The following is a 20,000-nucleotide window of genomic DNA, read 5'->3' as shown; positions in this document are numbered from 1 at the left end:
ACATTTAATCCATACCGCGTGGTGTTTTTCATAAAATGTTGATGATAAAATCTGTAGAGGTCACATGTTTGATTTTTTAATACCCATTCTCTCATTTAGTCACCAAACCTTGTTTAATTGCACAAAATATACCAGTTTGAACACATAGCTACTCCAGCTTTCTTCATATGTTTATTCTTTACTTATTTATTCATTTACCTATATAATGGTTTGCTGTATTCTCTTTAAGTCCATTTCTTTTAACATGACAACTCTCTCTCTCTCTCTCTCTCTCTCTCTCTTCTCTCTCTCTCTCTCTCTCTCTCTCTCTCTCTCTCTTTCTTTCTTTCAGGTAGTAATATTATCAAGATTTTAAGATTTTAAATAATTCTTAAGAAATGTATTTACTTCTGTCACTGTGTTCATACCTCACTTTGAAAAGCAACTTTTTTATGATAAAGGTTAGAACGATAGATTAATTATATTTTCCAAATCTTATTGTGAATACTTATTGTTATGCAATAAATACAAAGAAAATGTGGAGACAGGCAGTGTAAAAAATGGCAGTTGCATTTGCACAACTTGGCCACAAAAAAGAAAACAATATCAAAAGTATAAGAATTACATCATATACGATGTAAGGTATCAAAGGAATAAATGATGAAGAAAATGATACAGGGAACACATTTCCAGTAAATTTCTCATTCGCACTTCATATCACATAAATATACTTCCGAACACATAGATTTACATATAACACAAACTGTATACATAAAGGTATTAATTATGCATGCCTCAAACGATTATAATATTTTCGAAAAAAAAGTACAAAAAGTTATTCGTCAGTCTGGCTGGATGTATCTGATGACGTTCACAAGGGACGGGGCTAGATTTCAGATCTCACACGAACGCTTAATTGTTTTATAATTATTGCGTGCGTAGATAATATTTTCTATGCGCGATTATAGCTTTGAAAGTAATTGTAATTGTAATGTGTCATATACCAATTGAAAGGGCATTCTTTTTACTTTTACATGGTATATGGCGAAACGTATAAGATGAGAAATTACGTAAGAAAAATGTGGTAAATATTTACATACAATCTAATAATTTTGGTCCTTCTTTGACCTAGAATTCCTCGAAAATTTCTCAGTACATCTATCAATTTTATTTATGCATTATATTTTAAATTTTATCAGCTTTCTAATCCATTTTTCAGTTTCTTTCTATCATCATCCCTTAGTCAGATACGCTACGAAACGTGAATGTATGTAGGTTGACGGATGAAGTAATTGCACATTTTTGTGTGCGTAGATAATTTTTTCTGTGCGCGCTTGTGGGTTTGAAAGTAATTGTAATTGTAATGTGCTATATATCATTTGAAAGAGCATTCTTTGTACTTTAACGTAGTATACGTCAACATGCAACAAAAGGAAAATGTATATAAAAAAAGCCATCGCAAAAATAGTTATATGAAAATTATCGTAAATATAGTTTCATAAAGATATGGTCCTTTTGTCACTGATGACGTTTCACAAGGGGCAGGGATAGGTTTTACGGCCGTATGCTAAGAGAAAATATAGGGACTATAATATAGACCCTATATAAAAATTCCTATGCTTAGAACATATACAGGCCCTATAAATTTAGGGTTCCCTATAATTTAAGGAGTGGTTCCAATACTATTTAAAGGGTGGCCCAGACATGCCTTTCGCAAGCCCTATAAATAAATAGTAGTCATGATATCAACTCTTTGCTGGTGAAAAACATTTATATTATCAAAAGATGTCTTACAAAAATAATAACATATACAAAGAATGAAAAACTATTGCACAGGTGGGCCAAACTTCATATTTTATGAATCGGAGATGTCCCTCTCGGAGTTACACTATCAACAAAACAAGCTTCTGCCAAGTTTCACAGGTAAGAATTTCTTTGATTATTTTTTTATTATTGTAGTTCATTGATGATAACTCGTGAATTACACCCTTTCGGGGTGAAAATGCAATATTTTCAAGGCATCATAATAGGTAGATCGTTTTGTGATGGTGTGAAACAAAGTAAGTGATAAAATAGTAGTTGCAAGTAAACTTGCCATTTGAATTCGTAGATAAATTACATTCTTCCAATAGATATGATAGCTCATGCATGGAAAAGGTGTTTGTTTTTAACTGATGCTAAAAGTTTCATCTGTTTTTAAGAGAAATTATTGTATTTGTGCAAAGTTTACAATAGGTTTGGGTTGGAGAAGTTGAGAAATTCTGGTAACTAATCTAACGAAATCAAAGTAACCTAGGCAGGGGGTGACCCCCTGGAACAGAATGCCAAAAAAGGCCTTATCCTTTAGGTTCTAGCAAAATGAACTAATTTTCATCCACAATTTTGCTTTTTTTAAATGATTTAGGCTAACCAGTATATAGCCTTGAATTAAGAATAAATGCAAAACAATTAGATTAACCAGTAGATAGCCTGAAACTTAAGAACCAAACCATTAGGCTAACCAGTATATAGCCTTAAATTACGAATAAAAGCCAAACAATTAGGCTAACCAGTATGAAGTCTGAAATTAAGAATAGTACAAACTGCAATGAGAATTATTTATTTGCTCAGCATTTGAAAAGTATGTTATTCCTTACATATAGCCTAAGTAAAACTGGCCCTCGCCAATCCCTAAGCTGATGCTTGCTTATGTATGCAGGAAGTGAGTCAAAAGTACTATTACTTTAATATGTTTATGAATACTTACTTTCCTTTTGCATTCTACCAGACTTTCTTCAGCTGTTGCTGGCTTCTCGGTGGTCCATAACCAGCAGCATTAAATAAGCTAGTGACTTCTTCCCATGCTGCTTTTTTCCGATGGATGATGCGGAAGTCATGGCTCTTATTAAATAAAATGTCGCTTCTTTCCTCTATCAAGGTCACCAGCATTGTTTTCTCATTTGCAGTTATATATCTTGTTCTTATGCAATCCTTTTCTGCCATTTCCACTGTCTATGAGTCCTCAGTAACTCGTTGAAAGAACAGGAATGCGCGAAACACGTGTACCCAACTAAATAATTACCGCTCACAAATGTAAACAAACGTTTCTCCGGCATACCAACTGTTTAGAGGACAACAGACATCCTCTCAGCAGGGATACCAACCACACCCTTTCCTAGAAGATGCTTTAAACATAGCACCGAAAAATATAGGGCTTCCCTACACTTTCCATAGGGTACAAAGAAGGCCCTATAATTGGAGGCCCTATATTTTCTCTTAGCATACGGCCGTTAGTACCGCCTCGTGAGCAGACTCTGTATATTTTGACTCTGACCTAGACTTTGAACACGTTGACCATAACGGTTGCCCGACATTTCTGGTATATAAAGTTTGTGACTTGTGCGTCCAGGAAGTAACCACCTTCCAGTACCTTCCAGCTTGCAACTGTAACTTGCTCTCAGGCAACTTAACCATGCTCATAAAAAGCGTAGTCAACTTTAACTTGGTGATTTTGCTGACTTAACCTGTTGGTCATTATCTCAAACGCCACGAGTTAAGTACCGTACTCACCCAGCAAATGCGACCGTGATTTTCTGCGCAGCTAAACTGGTCTGCAATTTTTGCAGTTACATTTTGAGAGTTAATTTTAACCAGGCGATCTATTTCAGTTGCATACTCCTTTGCAATGACAGTTCTCCCGTTTCCGATGAAGTCATTCTGCCTCGTTTCCTCCCCCCCCGCCCCCCCCCCCCCCCCACCCCCACACCCCAGCCCCTACCAGAAGACCCGATTCCCCTGTCAGTTGACGCTGAATTACAGCGAACGTTATTATTGGAATTCTTGTTGTATAAATGGCCCCTCTTGATCGAGTGTCCATTCCGCTCTCAGTTTGTTTCCTGCGTTCTCGTCTTTTCAAGGTAATTGAATTGCAGCCTGTATATTAGTCATTAGATTTCTTAGACTCTTGTCCTATCTCCTCTCTTTCTGTCTCAAATCGCTCTCCCTCCCCTCTCGTCTCTCTCTTCTCTTCTCCCCCCCCCCCTCTCTCTCTCTCTCTCTCTCTCTCTCTCTCTCTCTCTCACATTTTACACACGGAGATTTGGAAGCCAGCCTCTCATTCCACATTTTCCGTCTCATCAGGACAGACTCCGTTCGTATTCCCTTTCTTCCATCTTGCTTTCCTCGGCCCTCTCCTAACAATTCATTATTATTATTATTATCATTATTATTATTAGGACCGAACGTTCCTTGGATGAGTGTAACAAATGCGCTGAAGTATCATTAGTATTATTACTATTATTATCATTATTATTATTACTATTATTATTATTATTATTATTATTATTATTATTATTATTATTATTTATTATTATTATTATTATTATTATTATATTTGAAAAAGTGACACGAACAGATTCCCGAAAGCTCTCCGTAGAGATTTATTATTATTATTATTATTATTATTTATTTAATTTAAAAATTTGATTATTATTATTATTTGATTAAAAGTAATGGCTATTACTTCAGCAGCGTTACACTTGTAGAAATTATTATTATTATTATTATTATTATTATTATTATTATTATTATTATTATTATTATTATTATTATTATTATTATTATTTGATTTCTCCAGCTACCAATCCATTATACTATTAGATGTAAAATAAAGTGAGATGGAAAAAAATGTGAAATGACAAAAGAATTATCTTAAAAGTTATGGCTATCTGAGACGCTGTTACATTAGTCTAAATGACTTTTTTTTTTTTTTTTTTTTCTTTTACCCTCTCCCTCCGAGAAAGAAGGGCATAAGACTAAAAAAGGAAGGTGATGGAGCTGACATTTCTTAGAATACGACGGCGTAGATAATTCTCTGCGGCGAGAGAGAGAGAGAGAGAGAGAGAGAGAGAGAGAGAGAGAGAGAGAGAGAGAGAGAGAGAGAGAATGGGAAAGGAAATGGCGTCCATTTTTTAATACCAATATTTTTTAGAAGTCGCTTGGAGAGAAATAATGGATTCTGGATGTAGATGAGATCTCAGTTAAGCGGTTTTCAAAGTCGCCATTTTTGGATTCTATGGTGACTTTTGAGTTATGATACTAAAGAAATGACTGACAAATCTGTCCTCCACAATAAGGCATTGGTGAATTACGTCATATTGAAAAAAACAGACACTTATTATGAATCGCACGCTTATGATTATACCGATTGTATCTGCGTGGAATTTTTTAAATTCTTGAAAAATAAGATTAAAAGAAATTCCACGTAGACATTCGATATAATTATCAACTTACTTTTCACTGCAATCCGTTATTTCTCAATATCTTGAGTGGAAATTAGCCTTATCGCTAACTGGATGAATTTTAAATATTTCCATTATTTTTCACATTAACCTTCTGTTACTTCTTTGTAACGTTTGGAAGCTTGAATTTCAAGTCAGTGGCCCCTGTGGTGGGCTTGTTCCATATGAATAAGGATCGTTTTCAGAATAATAATAATAATAATAATAATAATAATAATAATAATAATAATAATAATAATAATAATAATGAATAATAATAATAATAATAATAATAATAATAATAATAATAATAATAATATATTCTTTGGAAGGCTGAATTTCAAGTCAGTGACCCCCATGATGGGCTTGTTCCTTATGGATAGAATTCATCTTGTTAATAATAATAATAATAATAATAATAATATGATGTATAGTTCCAGATTTAAGCAAATAACCAGACTTCGGTAAAAGTTTTAAGTTTCATTCCCAGCCAATTTTAATGTAGGAAGCTTTGCATGAGCGAAATAGCCCTGGCCCCATTTGGTGGTGAATGACTGAGCAGAAAGAAAAAAAATAATGAATATCCTTGGATATCGTGTTGCTCGTTAACCTATTTTTATTCTTTTTTTCATGTTAGCTTTGTGTATGTGTGCGTGTGTGTCGTTTCTCGTTGCATAATTACGGGGCCTTGGCCGTGTTCGAGAGCCTTGATAAGGGGAACAGAAAACTGTTCGCTTTCGTTAAGTTGATGGCACCCAGAACTCGATCGACGCGTCCGTGCATTCATCGCCAAACATGACGGGAATGAGTTGTAAGTTCTTGAGAATTCCAGAATTAACCGGTATATACTGCAGAGGGCCATACGACGATGAAGGGGAAAGTGGAATCAGCAGTAAAATGTACTGCAGGTTTTTTCCATTCTCGTTGAGCGGTAATGCATCCGCCCAGGAAACAATTAGCAGCGATACTGTCGTCATTACGATGGCAATGGACGTGATTGCTATTCCCACGACATTTATTGTCTCTTGCGTTACGGACACGGCAGAATAAATGGGAACAAGCAGATAAAGCACAGCTTAAAATCACGGATATAGAATGACATTATACGCATGAAGGTCACAACTAGAGGTCACTCGTCAGGGTTGGATGATTTGATGATTTGACGACCTCATCACAATAGTATTCATTTTTGTCGCCTCGTTAAAGATTGATGAGGTCGATACCTAGCGCATTTTTGGGGGCTTTTTGGTCATGTTGTGATTTATGGTGATTTTTTTTTTTTTTTTTTTTTTTTTTTTTTTTATTATTTCGACCGCAGTGAAGTAATAGTGTTCCTTTTAGCTGTCCGATCCCAGATAATTAGACCAGTGCTGTCATGTGAATTTAATTTATCATAATTATGAGAAAGTCTCTCTCTCTCTCTCTCTCTCTCTCTCTCTCTCTCTCTCTCTCTCTCTCTTTTAATTGGTGATTTTTTCATTCTCAATCTACAAGTTCTGACTAGGACTGAAAGCTACTTGGCGTTACGGGAAAAATGATTGGTTAAAAGTTATCTATCTAGCGTCGCTTCTGCCATGAAGCGTTGAAGGAAATTACAGTTTTATCTAAATTGGTCTCTCTCTCTCTCTCTCTCTCTCTCAAGAATCAAGTATTGGAGACAAAACTTCATATTGTAACTTTCCACTTATTAATTAATATCGTAAGACACTTTCTCTCTCTCTCTCTCTCTCCTCTCTCGTCTCTCTCTCTCTCTAACTCTGCTCTCAATCTCTCTCTCTCTCTCTCTCAAGAATCAAGTATTGGAGACAAAACTTCATATTGTAACTTTCCACTTATTAATTAATATCGTAAGACTCTCTCTCTCTCTCTCTCTCTCTCTCTCTCTCTCTCTCTCTCTCTCTCTCTCTCTCTCAAAATTCTTTCAACTCGGGAAAAACAATGGATGGTCAAAATCAAATGAATATTTGAAGCCTGACGTAAAAAATAAAATAAAATAAAACTGACATATATAAAGAGTTTTTGTTTACTTTTGTTTGAACAAAGCCAATTGTTCAGAGTTGCTTTTTCTTTCTTTCTTTCTTCTTTCTTTCTTTCTTTCTTTCTTTCCGTTCTCAGTTTGTGGGAATATGAAAAGAAAATATTGCCATATACTTGGCAGGTCTTTTGTGTATTCAGCCTATATATCGTATGGATGCACCTGGTATTTTCCCTTCCAGTTTTCCAGTTTTTGTCCTATTTCCAGAAGGCCTAAGATAACCATCAAAGAGATGGAGTCTCTCTCTCTCTCTCTCTCTCTCTCTCTCTCTTTCTGTTTCCATAGGGTCTCAGATGACCAGCAAAGAGAGGGAATCTCTCTCTCTCTCTCTCGTCTCTCCTCTCTCTCTCTCTCTCACCTTACAATCTCGCGGCTGCCATTTTAAAGCCCACGTGTTTTTTTTTTCTTTTCTTTTTTTTTTTAATAGCCAGAGGAGATTTCAAATCCACAGACCGTATTTTTGTCGCTGCATAGAGCATCTATTTTAATTCTACCTGTATGTTCTTGTTATTGTTGTTTTTTTACATATATTTCATTTTATTTTTTTTAAGTTATTGTTGCTGTTGTTGTTGTTGTTCACGTTGTTGGGGGAGGATGCCTCAAGAGAGCCTAGCAAACAGATATGCCTTTCTGCCTGTTGTTTTTTATCAAGCTGGCCTTATGCCAGCGGGCCCTTGCTCATAGAGCACCCCGTCTTTCACGGGTATTTACCTTAGTGTTAGACGTAATCTCTCTTCACGTGTATCGTACATGTTTTTGAGTTTACAACGCGGCTCCTACCTTCTCTCTCTCTCTCTCTCTCTCTCTCTCTCTCTCTCTCTCTGATAGTTGTCCGGTAAAAAAAGCGTCTATATATACCTACCTTTTAGAACGAAAAAATAATAGTAATAGACTGAGCGCTCAAGGAAGGCCATGCGTTCAAAATTAATAACCCATAAAAAATCGAATCATCTTCTGTTCTGTTTATTCTTTGCAATATATATATAATAATTATATATATATATATGTATATGTATAGTATGTATATATATGTATATATTATATATATATAGTATATATATATATTATATGTAATGTATGTAATGGTTGTAAATAAATTCTTCTGTTAAAAACAGGATACGTCTCAAGTATAAAAGGCACATTAAAACACTCTGGTTCAAAGCAAAGGACTATATTTCGATGGACTAACTTCCACCCTTGATACATATATATTTATATATATATATATATATATTATATATATATATATATAGTATATATATATATATATATATATATATATATATATATATATATATAAAACTGGTTGCAAAAAATTTTCCCGATTAGCTCTTGCTACGAAATTTATATATAAAGTCACGAGTGTATATATGCTTAAAAATAACAGTAGATGCACGTGACTTCATTATATAAGCGAACACCGCAGGAAAATGACAGTCAGAAGGTTAGTACCAAGCGCTTTCACCTATTTACTCAGGCATTGTCGGGGCACAGGATGCCTGAATAAACAGAAGGAGAAAGCGCTTGGTACTGACCCGTCATTTCTTGTGCACGTATATATATATATATATATAATATATATATATATATATATATATATATATATATATATATATATGCATGTATGTATGTGTATATATTTTTATGATAACGTTTCTATAAAATGATTCGGTCAATATAATCCCAAATTTAAAAGTGTTACTTGTATAGTTCAGCTAAAGTTAACCAACCATTCTCTTTCACGTCCATATTCTCTTTTCCTCCTCTCTTTTTCTTCGCTCCTTTTCTTCTCTCTTTTTCTCCTCTCTCCTCTATCCCATCCACCTCATGCATATCCGATTGAGTTCGCTTTATTTTGGTCCTAACAAAAATTTTGAAAAATAAAATAAAAAAAGTTATGGATTTTATTACTCAGGAAACGGTAGCGAGAGAGAGAGAGAGAGAGAGAGAGAGGGGAGAGATAGAGGGAAAAAAACTTCGTTAGGAACTTTCGAACTCTCGAACTTTCGGTTCTTTGTGTGTGTGAGTTGGTGTTTTTTTTTTTCTATTGTTTTTCGTTGGTAGAGGTTTTGGCATCTGTCTGCGTTCTTTCCGCTTGTTATTACTGTTTGCGAATTGCGTTTTGTGTTTTCCGTTTTTATATTTCATTTTTCTATTTCTTCCTGCACTTGTATCTAAAGAAAAAAAAAATGTCGTTTTTTGGTATTTTTATATTTTGCTGGTTTCTTGCTGTCGCAGGTTTTCATTCTTATTATTGCTATATTCTGAACTTCGTGTTGTGTTTCTGTATTATTTTCATTTCTCGTTTTTAATTCTGATTATTTTCATTTTTTTTTAGTCCTAAGGCGGTTTTTTTTTTTTTTTTTTTGGAAACATTCGCTTCGCTTTCAAGGTGAAAACTCCTTTTAACTGTTTCTCCTCCTCCTCCTCCTCCTCCTCCTCGTCTTATCCCCCTCCTCCTCCTCCCCCTCCTCTTCTTATTATCCTCCTCCTGCGCCTCCTCCTCCTCATCTTCCTCTTCGTCCTATCCTCCTCCTCCTCCTCCTCTTCTCTTCGTCTTATCCTCCTCCACCTCCTCGTCTTATCCCTCCCCTCCCCCTCCTCTTCTTATTATCCTCCTCCTGCGCCTCCTCCTCCTCATCTTCCTCTTCGTCCTATCCTCCTCCTCCTCCTCCTCTTCTCTTCGTCTTATCCTCCTCCACCTCCTCGTCTTATCCTCCTCCTCCTCCTCCTCCTCTTCGTCTTATCCTCCTCCTCTTACTCCTCTTCCTCTCTCGTTCACATTCTTCGCTAAAAATGAGTATAAAAACTGAATATTCCATTACGAATGTAATAGGCATCCAAATATCCTTACATAACACCATTAGTGTATATTTCAGTTATTACAGTCACCAGATGGAAATAAAAATAAAAAAAATAAAAATTATCTTTACAACGAGATAAATGAGAGAGAGAAAGGAAAAAAAGAGAATAATATCATTATGTGGATGGAAAATCTATTTATAATCTAATCAGATTAACTTGGTTGTATTTTTTTTTCGTGTGTGAATTTTTCAAGGTAAAAAAAAACTTTGGAATCAAAGGCACTGCGAACTGGTTGTTATTATTATTATAGGTGTTTTTTTTTTTTAAAGAAGGTGACGACGCTGGTATTGTTATGAGCTTTTGATGTGTACGATGTGTTTATTTTTATTCTCTCTCTCTCTCTCTCTCTCTCTCTCTCTCTCTCTCTCTCTCTCTCTGTATACATGTATTTGTATATATAAGGAATTCCTTCACTTATTTCATTTCGAATTTCAGATCTTTCGAATGTCAATAGTTCATTTATGCCCATGCAATATATAATATAGTATATATATATATATATATATATTTATAGTAATTATACATATATGACTATATATATATACGTTATATAATAAATTCCTATATATATATATACGTATATATAATTATACACATATATATAACGTATTATATTTAATATATAACGTATATATATATACTATATATATATATATATATATAATGAGGAATTCTTTCAGTTATTATTTCATTTTGGATCTCAAATCTTTCGGTGGAGAAAGTATAAAAAAAGAACATCACAAAATCCAAATGTCAGTAGTTTATTTATGCCGGTACAATATATATATAATATATATATATAGTATATATATATATATATATACACACACATATGAATATATATACGTATTCAAATAGATACAAACATTCAGCTCCAAAGGCCCCATTAGCTCAAAATTATAAAGAGCGTCTTTCCCCCACGTGCAACAGGTGTCGATTGGCGATGAATGAAGCGCGCGAGCGCTCTGGTGAATGAGGTCGAAATGACTCCCTAATGCCTCCTAATGGAACCACAAATGCACACGCACGCACATACACACACACACACACATCTTGCAATCAGCAAGAGGTTTTGGAAGACGGGGAACCTACCTACCTTGCATTTCCCGAATATTTCATTTGTATGGTAATCTCTCTCTCTCTCTCTCTCTCTCTCTCTCTCTCTCTCTCTCTCTCTCTCTCTCTCTCTCTCTCCGGAGACGGTGGCCTTACCTGCAAAGGGAGATGAATGTGATTGGTTAGAGACCGTGATTTAACTCTTTTTTATATAATTTAATTTTTTGTTTGTTTGTTTGTTAAGCTTCAATGGCGGTTGGTTGTCTTTTTTTTTTTTGAGTTTCAATGGGCGGTTGTTTGTCTTTTTTTTCAAGGGGCGTTTGGTTGTCTTTTTTTTTTTAAGTTTCAATGGACGTTTTGTGTTTCTTTTTTTTCAATGACGTTTGTTTGTTTTTTTAAAGTTTCAATAGGCGTTTGGTGTTTTTTTAAACTTTCAATAGGCGTTTGCTTGTCTTGTCTTTTTTTATCTTTTTTTAAGTTTCAATGGACGTTTAGTTGTCTTTCCCTGATAAGTTATAAAAGCTGTGGATATGATTATGAATGTTATATGTAAATCAGTTTTTTTTAATGGTAATTTATTTTGCGAAGAGTTAATTTTTCCTAAAGTTGCTGATTTTTTAAATGTACTAGACTACTTTTGATATATATTTTGATTATAATATATATATATATGTGTGTGTGTGGTGCGTTGTGCGCGCGTGTTATGAATGATATAATATATATATATATATAGCTTATATATATATATATATAATATATATATATTTTATGTTGTGTTGGTGTGTGCGCGTGTGTGTATGAATATATCTATATATATATATATATATATATATATATATATATATATATATATATATATATAGATAGATAGATATATAATATATATATATATATATATATATATATATATATATATATATATATATATATATGCATAAAGGTGTGTGCGTACTTAAGTGAACGGAAATCCCGTGTAGGCATCCGTACACATTTGTTCAATGTATGCATAACGAGATCTGTCAGTTACATCACAAAACACCTTACGTTTATTTCCATCAATTGTTCTGCCACAGGATTAATCGTGCCTGTTGCTGCGGAGCCAAATGACCTTTGTTTGACCTTTATTGCGTAACCGGTGCGAGGTACTTTTACCCTAAGCTTCCGGGAGGTATTCGAGACAGCTCTGTAGTCAGTCCGGAGAAATATAGTTGATCGTTGCTGTCAAATATGTGGTGTTCTTCTGTCACTGCTGTTTCATATTGATATATAATCATTTATTTGCATTTTATAATTATATCTATTTACTCTGCCTCGTCTTTGATCATTATGTATTTGCATTTTATTATTTTTACTAAGTACTATTTGTGTGTTCGAGTTTTTTTTAATATGAATATTTGTTTTGCCTTACCTGTGTTCAATCTGTTTTGCATTGCCTTATTTCCAATATATATTATTTGCTTGTTTAATGTTATTTTTTGGACTTGAATATAATTTCGGTAATCATATTCAATTCGACTTTCATCTTAATTATTTTGCTTTTACTATAATGTATCTTCTTTAGATTTTTTTTCATCATCACGAGTCATATACTTTACAAGGAATCATTATCAGGTCTTTGAATTTTATATTCACTGGATATTCATTAAGATTTAAATGTGGATTATTATATTCTCTTTTCACTTTTTAATCATTAAGGATTACTCCATCTCTGAATATCTTAAAATTCCAGTCAAATTGATTAGTTTCCAGAATAGACTGCAGATTTGTGGGATATTGGATTCACAGTAAGGCAGTGATTACGGATTTTTAGGCCGGGGAGATTTATGTTGATAATTCTGCCCCCCACCGGCCCCCCCCCCCACTCACCCCCCAAAAAAAAAATAATTAAAAGAAGAATGAGACCCGCCGACCAATAGAAATTCAGCACTCCAAAGACGTCACATTTAGCTCTAAGGTCCCCATGCTGCTATAAAAACCGGTTATGTCAATTCGCAAATTCAGTCATGAAGACGTCGCCGAGTAGGTGAGGAAACTGTTCGTCGACTACCAAAAGAAAATGGATAGAAACGTGAATAATTTTTGAATCATTTTTTTACTTGTACCTGAGAACTCTTGCCTGAGGAGAAAAATAAGTATACGCAGACTTATTAAGTCTATATAAAAAGATAGTCTCTTGGCTTCAGTAGAAAGATGTTATTATTTACCTTCGAAACAAAAGAATTAAGGTAACACTTGAACATTTTTTTTTTTTAGTTTTATCAACTTTTATAATCTCCTTTCTTCGTGCAGAGTTCATTCTACCAGCCTCACTGCAAAGACATCGTAGATGCCTATTCGTGTAAGCTGATAGCTCTCTGTGGAGCGTCAATGCCTTTGTGTTATTTTGACGTGAAATGTCATAGACATTCGGTATCGTATTTCTCCCTAGCTTGCCTCTAAGGAGCTGCTGTCCAAAGACGATAATCTCTAAGGTTTTCTTCCTTTAAAAAAAAAATCTTGTGCATTACTCTAGATTCTAGATTATCAGGTTGTTTTCTAGTTATAGAAATTACTCTAGAGTCTAGATAATCAGCTGATTGTTCAGTTATAAATATTGCAAGCGAGATCAACAAGTATCCGTGCCAAAGCAAAGAAACTTACCAAAGGACGCTGATAGGTCTTCCTCTTGACGTGAGAGCTCCTGCAATAAATACCAGTATTGAGCTAGTGCCAACGGTGTACTTAAGGTCCTTTGCAGCGTCCTTTCTACCCCTAGCTTCAACCCCTTTCATTCCTTTTGACTGCACCTCCGTTCATATTCTCCTTCTTCCATCAACCCTCTCCTAAGAATCGTATGAAAGTACAACCGTTTTGAAGTTTTCCTGAAGTTACACCTTTCAAACGTCCCTACTCTCAATTTCCCTGTCGTCGCTGAATGACCTCGTGGGTCCCAGCTAGCGCTTGGTCTTTGGCCTAAATATTATAATGCCATCCCATTCCCCCCTGCAATGAATAAACAAACGCTTCGCACTTATCTTTGAAGATGTGAAGGACCATTTCCCGAGGAAATATAAGAGTGCCATCGAGGGAGGAAATGTGTCTGGTGTCTGCTCTTGAGACATCTTGTTCTTTCATTTGTAAAAGTCGGTTTATTATGTTTACTGATTTTCTTATCTATTTACTTTGTAAATTGCGTAATTTTTAACGAATGAAAAATGTCTGACTTGTATACACGAGGTTTGGAGAGATAGAAGGTTCAGGAAACCCTTGAAGGCGAAGTGGTTCAAAACCTAAAGTGTTCTATACTGTAAGAAATATAAATTTTATGGATATCTGGAAGAGACTAGAGTCACTAGACTTATAACAGTGGTACTCCCACAGTGGACCACTAGATTATACCAGGGGCACTCCCACAGTGGATCACTGGACTATACCAGTGGTAGTCCCACAGTGGATCACTAAACTGTACCAGTGGCACTTCCACAGTGGACCACTAGACTATACCAGTGGCTCACTAGACTATACCAGTGGCACTCCCACAGTGAGAGGTTGAGAACACTCTCTTTCATGGCACATAACTCTTTTGGCATTCGCCCGTTTCTTGAAACATTTAATGGACTTCCATTCAGTTTCTTAAAGGAGAAAATTGTCGCCACTGAAACAAAGGGAAGTTCATTTGCTTGCAGTGATTGAGTCTGATCTGATATAGCACCAAATCCTCCTCCTCCTCCTCCTCGTACCTCCAATCGTTCTCTTTTTCCCTCCTCCTCCTCCTCCTCCTCATCTGCCGTCCGTGATTCGGTTGATGAAGCGATGAGGTGCCATTTTCATCTCATCAATTTCAATTCCCCGAAAGTTGAAGAAGAAAGACCCTTTGAAGTCGCGTCTTTCTCTCCCCCACAATCATGGCCGGCTTTGCCTGTCCGTCTGTCCGCACTTTATTCTGTCCGCCCTAAGATCTAAAAAACTACTGAGACTAGAAGGCAGCAAATTGGTTCGTTGATCATCCACCCTCCAGCCATCAAACATACCAAATTGCAACCCTCTAACCTCAGTAGTTTTTATTTTATTCAAGGTTAAAGTTAGCCCTGGATCGTGAATCTGGCAGCACTTTCCGGAGGCATGGGACGCACCGTCACTCTACCGTATCTGATGAGCAACTGAAACGCTATTGGTCATAGCAGGGTTGCCGCGAAGTCCGCACATCACCGAGAAACTAGCTCCGCACCGGGAGTTGTAGTGTTAATTGCCAAGCAATGTTATTTTACTACACTAACTAGACTAAGTAATCACCCTGCTTATATTATATTAACCGTATCTTTACCAGTATATGAGTTGGGTTTACTAATTAAACCTTTTTAGGGTTAGAGTTTCCCCTTTCCGAAATTCAGTTGCTTCATATCTTCTGAAACATTACGTAACTTTAATGATAGTCAAATTTAGAATCCACGGTCCAAATATAACAGGTCAGCCAGACAGCTCCCTAATTTTAAGCCTCTTCTGCGCACCTACGTCATCTGAGGGAGCGTGGTGGTGAGAACCATTAAGACCGTAGGTCTAACACACCGTCAAGAGACCTTTATTTTTTTATTTTTTTTAGAAGAGAATGTTTTTGAAAATATGATCTTTCAAGTGTCAAAAGAATGTAAATAAAACAACATTTGCCTTTTGAAAATATTTGATCAAGTTACCGAAATTCAGTTGCTTCATATATTCTGAAACATTACGAAACTTTAATGATAGTCAAATTTAGAATCGAACGAGACACGCAGACAGTGTTCAGTCTTGAAGCTGATTTATTACATTCGATATATATATATATATATATTATATATATATATATATATATATATATATATATATATATATATATATATATATATATATATATATATATATATATATATATATATATATATATATATATATATATATAGTAATGTATGTGTGTGTGTATAATTACTGTTTTATAGTTCTGAATGTTATATATGATTTGATGCGTAAATTAGGCCACAAAGGTGAACACGGCAGTAAATTTATTCATAAAATTTTCAGCTAAAAGTGGGGGAAGTTTAAAAAAAACTGCACGAAATGTATTTCTTTGCTAAAAACGGTTGCTTTTCATTCATTACTTTTGCGTTCCCCACAGAGTAAGTTGACAAGCTATATAAATCCTTCGATATTCATAAGTAGTTTATTCCTTCTTTTCTTTTTTAAGCCACATTCATCACTTTAGGTAACATGCTGTATGTTAAATCAAAACGTTTGCTGAAGTAATAATAATAATAATAAACAACCTAATATATAACGTAAGTCTAGGCTTAAAATCAATGCCATAAGCATTGTAAACAAACAAAAACAAAAACATATGAAACATGTAGGTCTATATGCCCCTTTTATGATACGGATATTTTGAAATGAGATATTTCCCCAACAGAATGGACAGCAAATTATGCATGATTTATGGTATACATGTGGCAATCCTAAGCCAAACGAATGCCCTATTTGGGGCTATGAGTTTCAAGAAATTGGAAAAGAGCGCATCATAATTGGTCCTTTTTTTTATCAATAAGCTACATTAATATAAAGAAAATCCACGATTATAATACACCACTTCATAGCATACTGATATCAAAACTTATTCGGTTATAATCAGTTGAATAACTTCAACTAATGTAATTGCCTAATACATATTTGCAATTGTTTTCTAAATAAATAAATAAATAAAAACTCATTAAACATGACTAAGTTTACAATAATGTAAGTCAGTCTTCACCCTAAGATTAATTCCCAAATTAACCAAATTTTACTAACTATATATATATATATATATATATATATATATAGTATATATATTATATATATATATATATATATTTATTATTATATATATATATATATATATATTATATATATACTATAATTACAAAGGCAAAATTGAAGATAGCTGGACCTAAAGAATGAATGCATTGCAAGACATCACGTTTGGGTTACGTATCTGCTGTTGTCAAAATCTGTTCTTGACAATCGTATGATCGTACCTATCTGATATTGGCGCATGAACACTCGAGACTAGTGAAAATGGTTCATTTTTCAAAAATATTAGTATTTTCAGAAAATATTATATAATTTCAATCATTTTTATTAATGGAAAAAAGTTTTAAAAGCATAAATATATATGCGGACCTACAGCGCCGCATACATGAGGAGTGCAGTCCGCAGCTCTGCATTCAATGGCTCCCCCTCGAATCTTCTCCGCACTTTTGGTCGTTTCTCCGCGCTTTGGCAAAACTGGACTCATAGCTGATGATTCTATACAGCATTATATGTTATTCAGAAAACTCGAATGCACCGAAGTATATATCTGGTTAACAGTTTAGAAGTTAACATTTCATTACTTTAAACCTTTTTCAGGTCAAAATTTTAGCTTGTTTTTGTCATTGTATTTGCCTATAAAAACGACAAAAATTAAACGTTTTTTTTTTTTTTTTTTTTTTGTGCCGACATTTCATTCCCTTAATCCGTCTTTTTCATGTCAAGATTTGAGCGTTAATTTATGTTTTCTTACATATAACTGATTTCTTCTCTCTGTATTTCCTATTGCCTTCTGTTACTTCTTTCAAGTGAACACAGCGTTCTTTGGAAGCTTGAGTTATTATTTTTATCTAAATGAACCCTATTCATATGGAACAAGCCCACCAAAGATGAATAGGGTTCATCTAGATAATAATAATAATAATAATAATAATAATAATAATAATAATAATAATAATAATAATAATAATAATAATAATAATAATAATAATAATAATAATGCCGGGTACCAACTCCAGAAAAGAGGCAACAGAATTAACCATCTGATGCTCATGGACGACATCAAGCTGTATGGTAAGAGCATCAAGGAAATAGATACCCTAATCCAGACTGTAAGGATTGTATCTGGGGACATCAGGATGGAGTTTGGAATAGAAGCAAAAATGCGCTTAGTCAACATACAAAAAGGCAAAGTAACGAGAACTGAAGGGATAAAGCTACCAGATGGGAGCAACATCAAACACATAGATGAGACGGGATACAAATACCTGGGAATAATGGAAGGAGGGGATATAAAACACCAAGAGATGAAGGACACGATCAGGAAAGAATATATGCAGAGACTCAAGGCGATACTCAAGTCAAAACTCAACGCCGGAAATATGATAAAAGCCATAAACACATGGGCAGTGCCAGTAATCAGATACAGCGCAGGAATAGTGGAATGAACTCCGCAGCATAGATCAGAAAACCAGGAAACATATGACAATACACAAAGCACTACACCCAAGAGCAAATACGGACAGACTATACATAACACGAAAGGAAGGAGGGAGAGGACTATAAGTAAGAGGACTGCGTCACATCGAGAAACAGAGCACTGGGCAATATCTGAAAACCAGTGAAGACGAGTGGCTAAAGAGTGCATGGGAAGAAGGACTAATAAAAGTAGACGAAGACCCAGAAATATACAGAGACAGGAGAATGACAGGCAGAACAGAGGACTGGCACAACAAACCAATGCACGGACAATACATGAGACAGACTAAAGAACTAGCCAGCGATGACACATGGCAATGGCTACAGAGGGGAGAGCTAAAGAAGGAAACTGAAGGAATTATAACAGCGGCACAAGATCAGGCCCTAAGAATCACATATGTTCAAAGAACGATAGACGGAAATAACATCTCTCCCATATGTAGGAAGTGCAATACGAAAAATGAAACCATAAACCACATAGCAAGCGAATGTTCGGCACTTGCACAGAACCAGTACAAAAAGAGGCATGATTCAGTGGCAAAAGCCCTCCACTGGAGCCTGTGCAAGAAACATCAGCTACCTTGCAGTAATAAGTGGTACGAGCACCAACCTGAGGGAGTGATAGAAAACGATCAGGCAAAAATCCTCTGGGACTATGGTATCAGAACGGATAGGGTGATACGTGCAAATAGACCAGACGTGACGTTGATTGACAAAGTCAAGAAGAAAGTATCACTCATTGATGTCGCAATACCATGGACACCAGAGTTGAAGAAGAAAAGAGAGGGAAAAAAATTGGATAAGTATCAAGATCTGAAAATAGAAATAAGAAGGATATGGGATATGCCAATGGAAATCGTACCCATAAGCATAGGAGCACTAGGCACGATCCCAAGATCCTGAAAAGGAATCTAGAAAAAACTAGAGGCCTGAAGTAGCTCCAGGACTCATGGAAGAGTGTGATCCTAGAGAAACGGCGCACTAGTAAGAAAACGTGAGGACTCCTAAGGAGGACAGGATGCAACCCGGAACCCCACACTATAAATACCTACCAGTCGAATTGGAGGACTGTGATAGAGCAAAAAAAAAAATAATAATAATAATAATAAAAATAATAATTAATAATAACAATAATAACATAATAATAAATAATATTAATAATAATAATAATTGTTTTAAAAACATTTATTCAGTTTTATCCTCCGCCTATTTCTTTCTTTTAGGGTTCATCTGAATACTATAATAATAATAATAATAATAATAATAATAATAATAATAATAATAATAATGTTCTAAAGGGTCCACAATAATACAAAGTGTAAAAAGTCCGTGTATAATTTTGAAGACTTTACAGAAAGCTTTCGAACCTTCCCTGGGTTCATCTTCAGTCCAAAAAAGTCTTCAAAATTATACACGGATAATAATAATAAAGTTTTAAAAATTATATGGTCATATCTTTTAAAATTTATTGTATTACTTTATCTATAATTGTACAATAATCAGTTTTAGTCACTCCGGCTATTTCTTTCTTATTA

This window comes from Macrobrachium nipponense, chromosome 15 (assembly GCF_015104395.2).
Source record: "Macrobrachium nipponense isolate FS-2020 chromosome 15, ASM1510439v2, whole genome shotgun sequence".
Taxonomy (NCBI): domain Eukaryota; kingdom Metazoa; phylum Arthropoda; class Malacostraca; order Decapoda; family Palaemonidae; genus Macrobrachium; species Macrobrachium nipponense.
Note: the sequence above shows the minus strand (reverse complement) of the source record.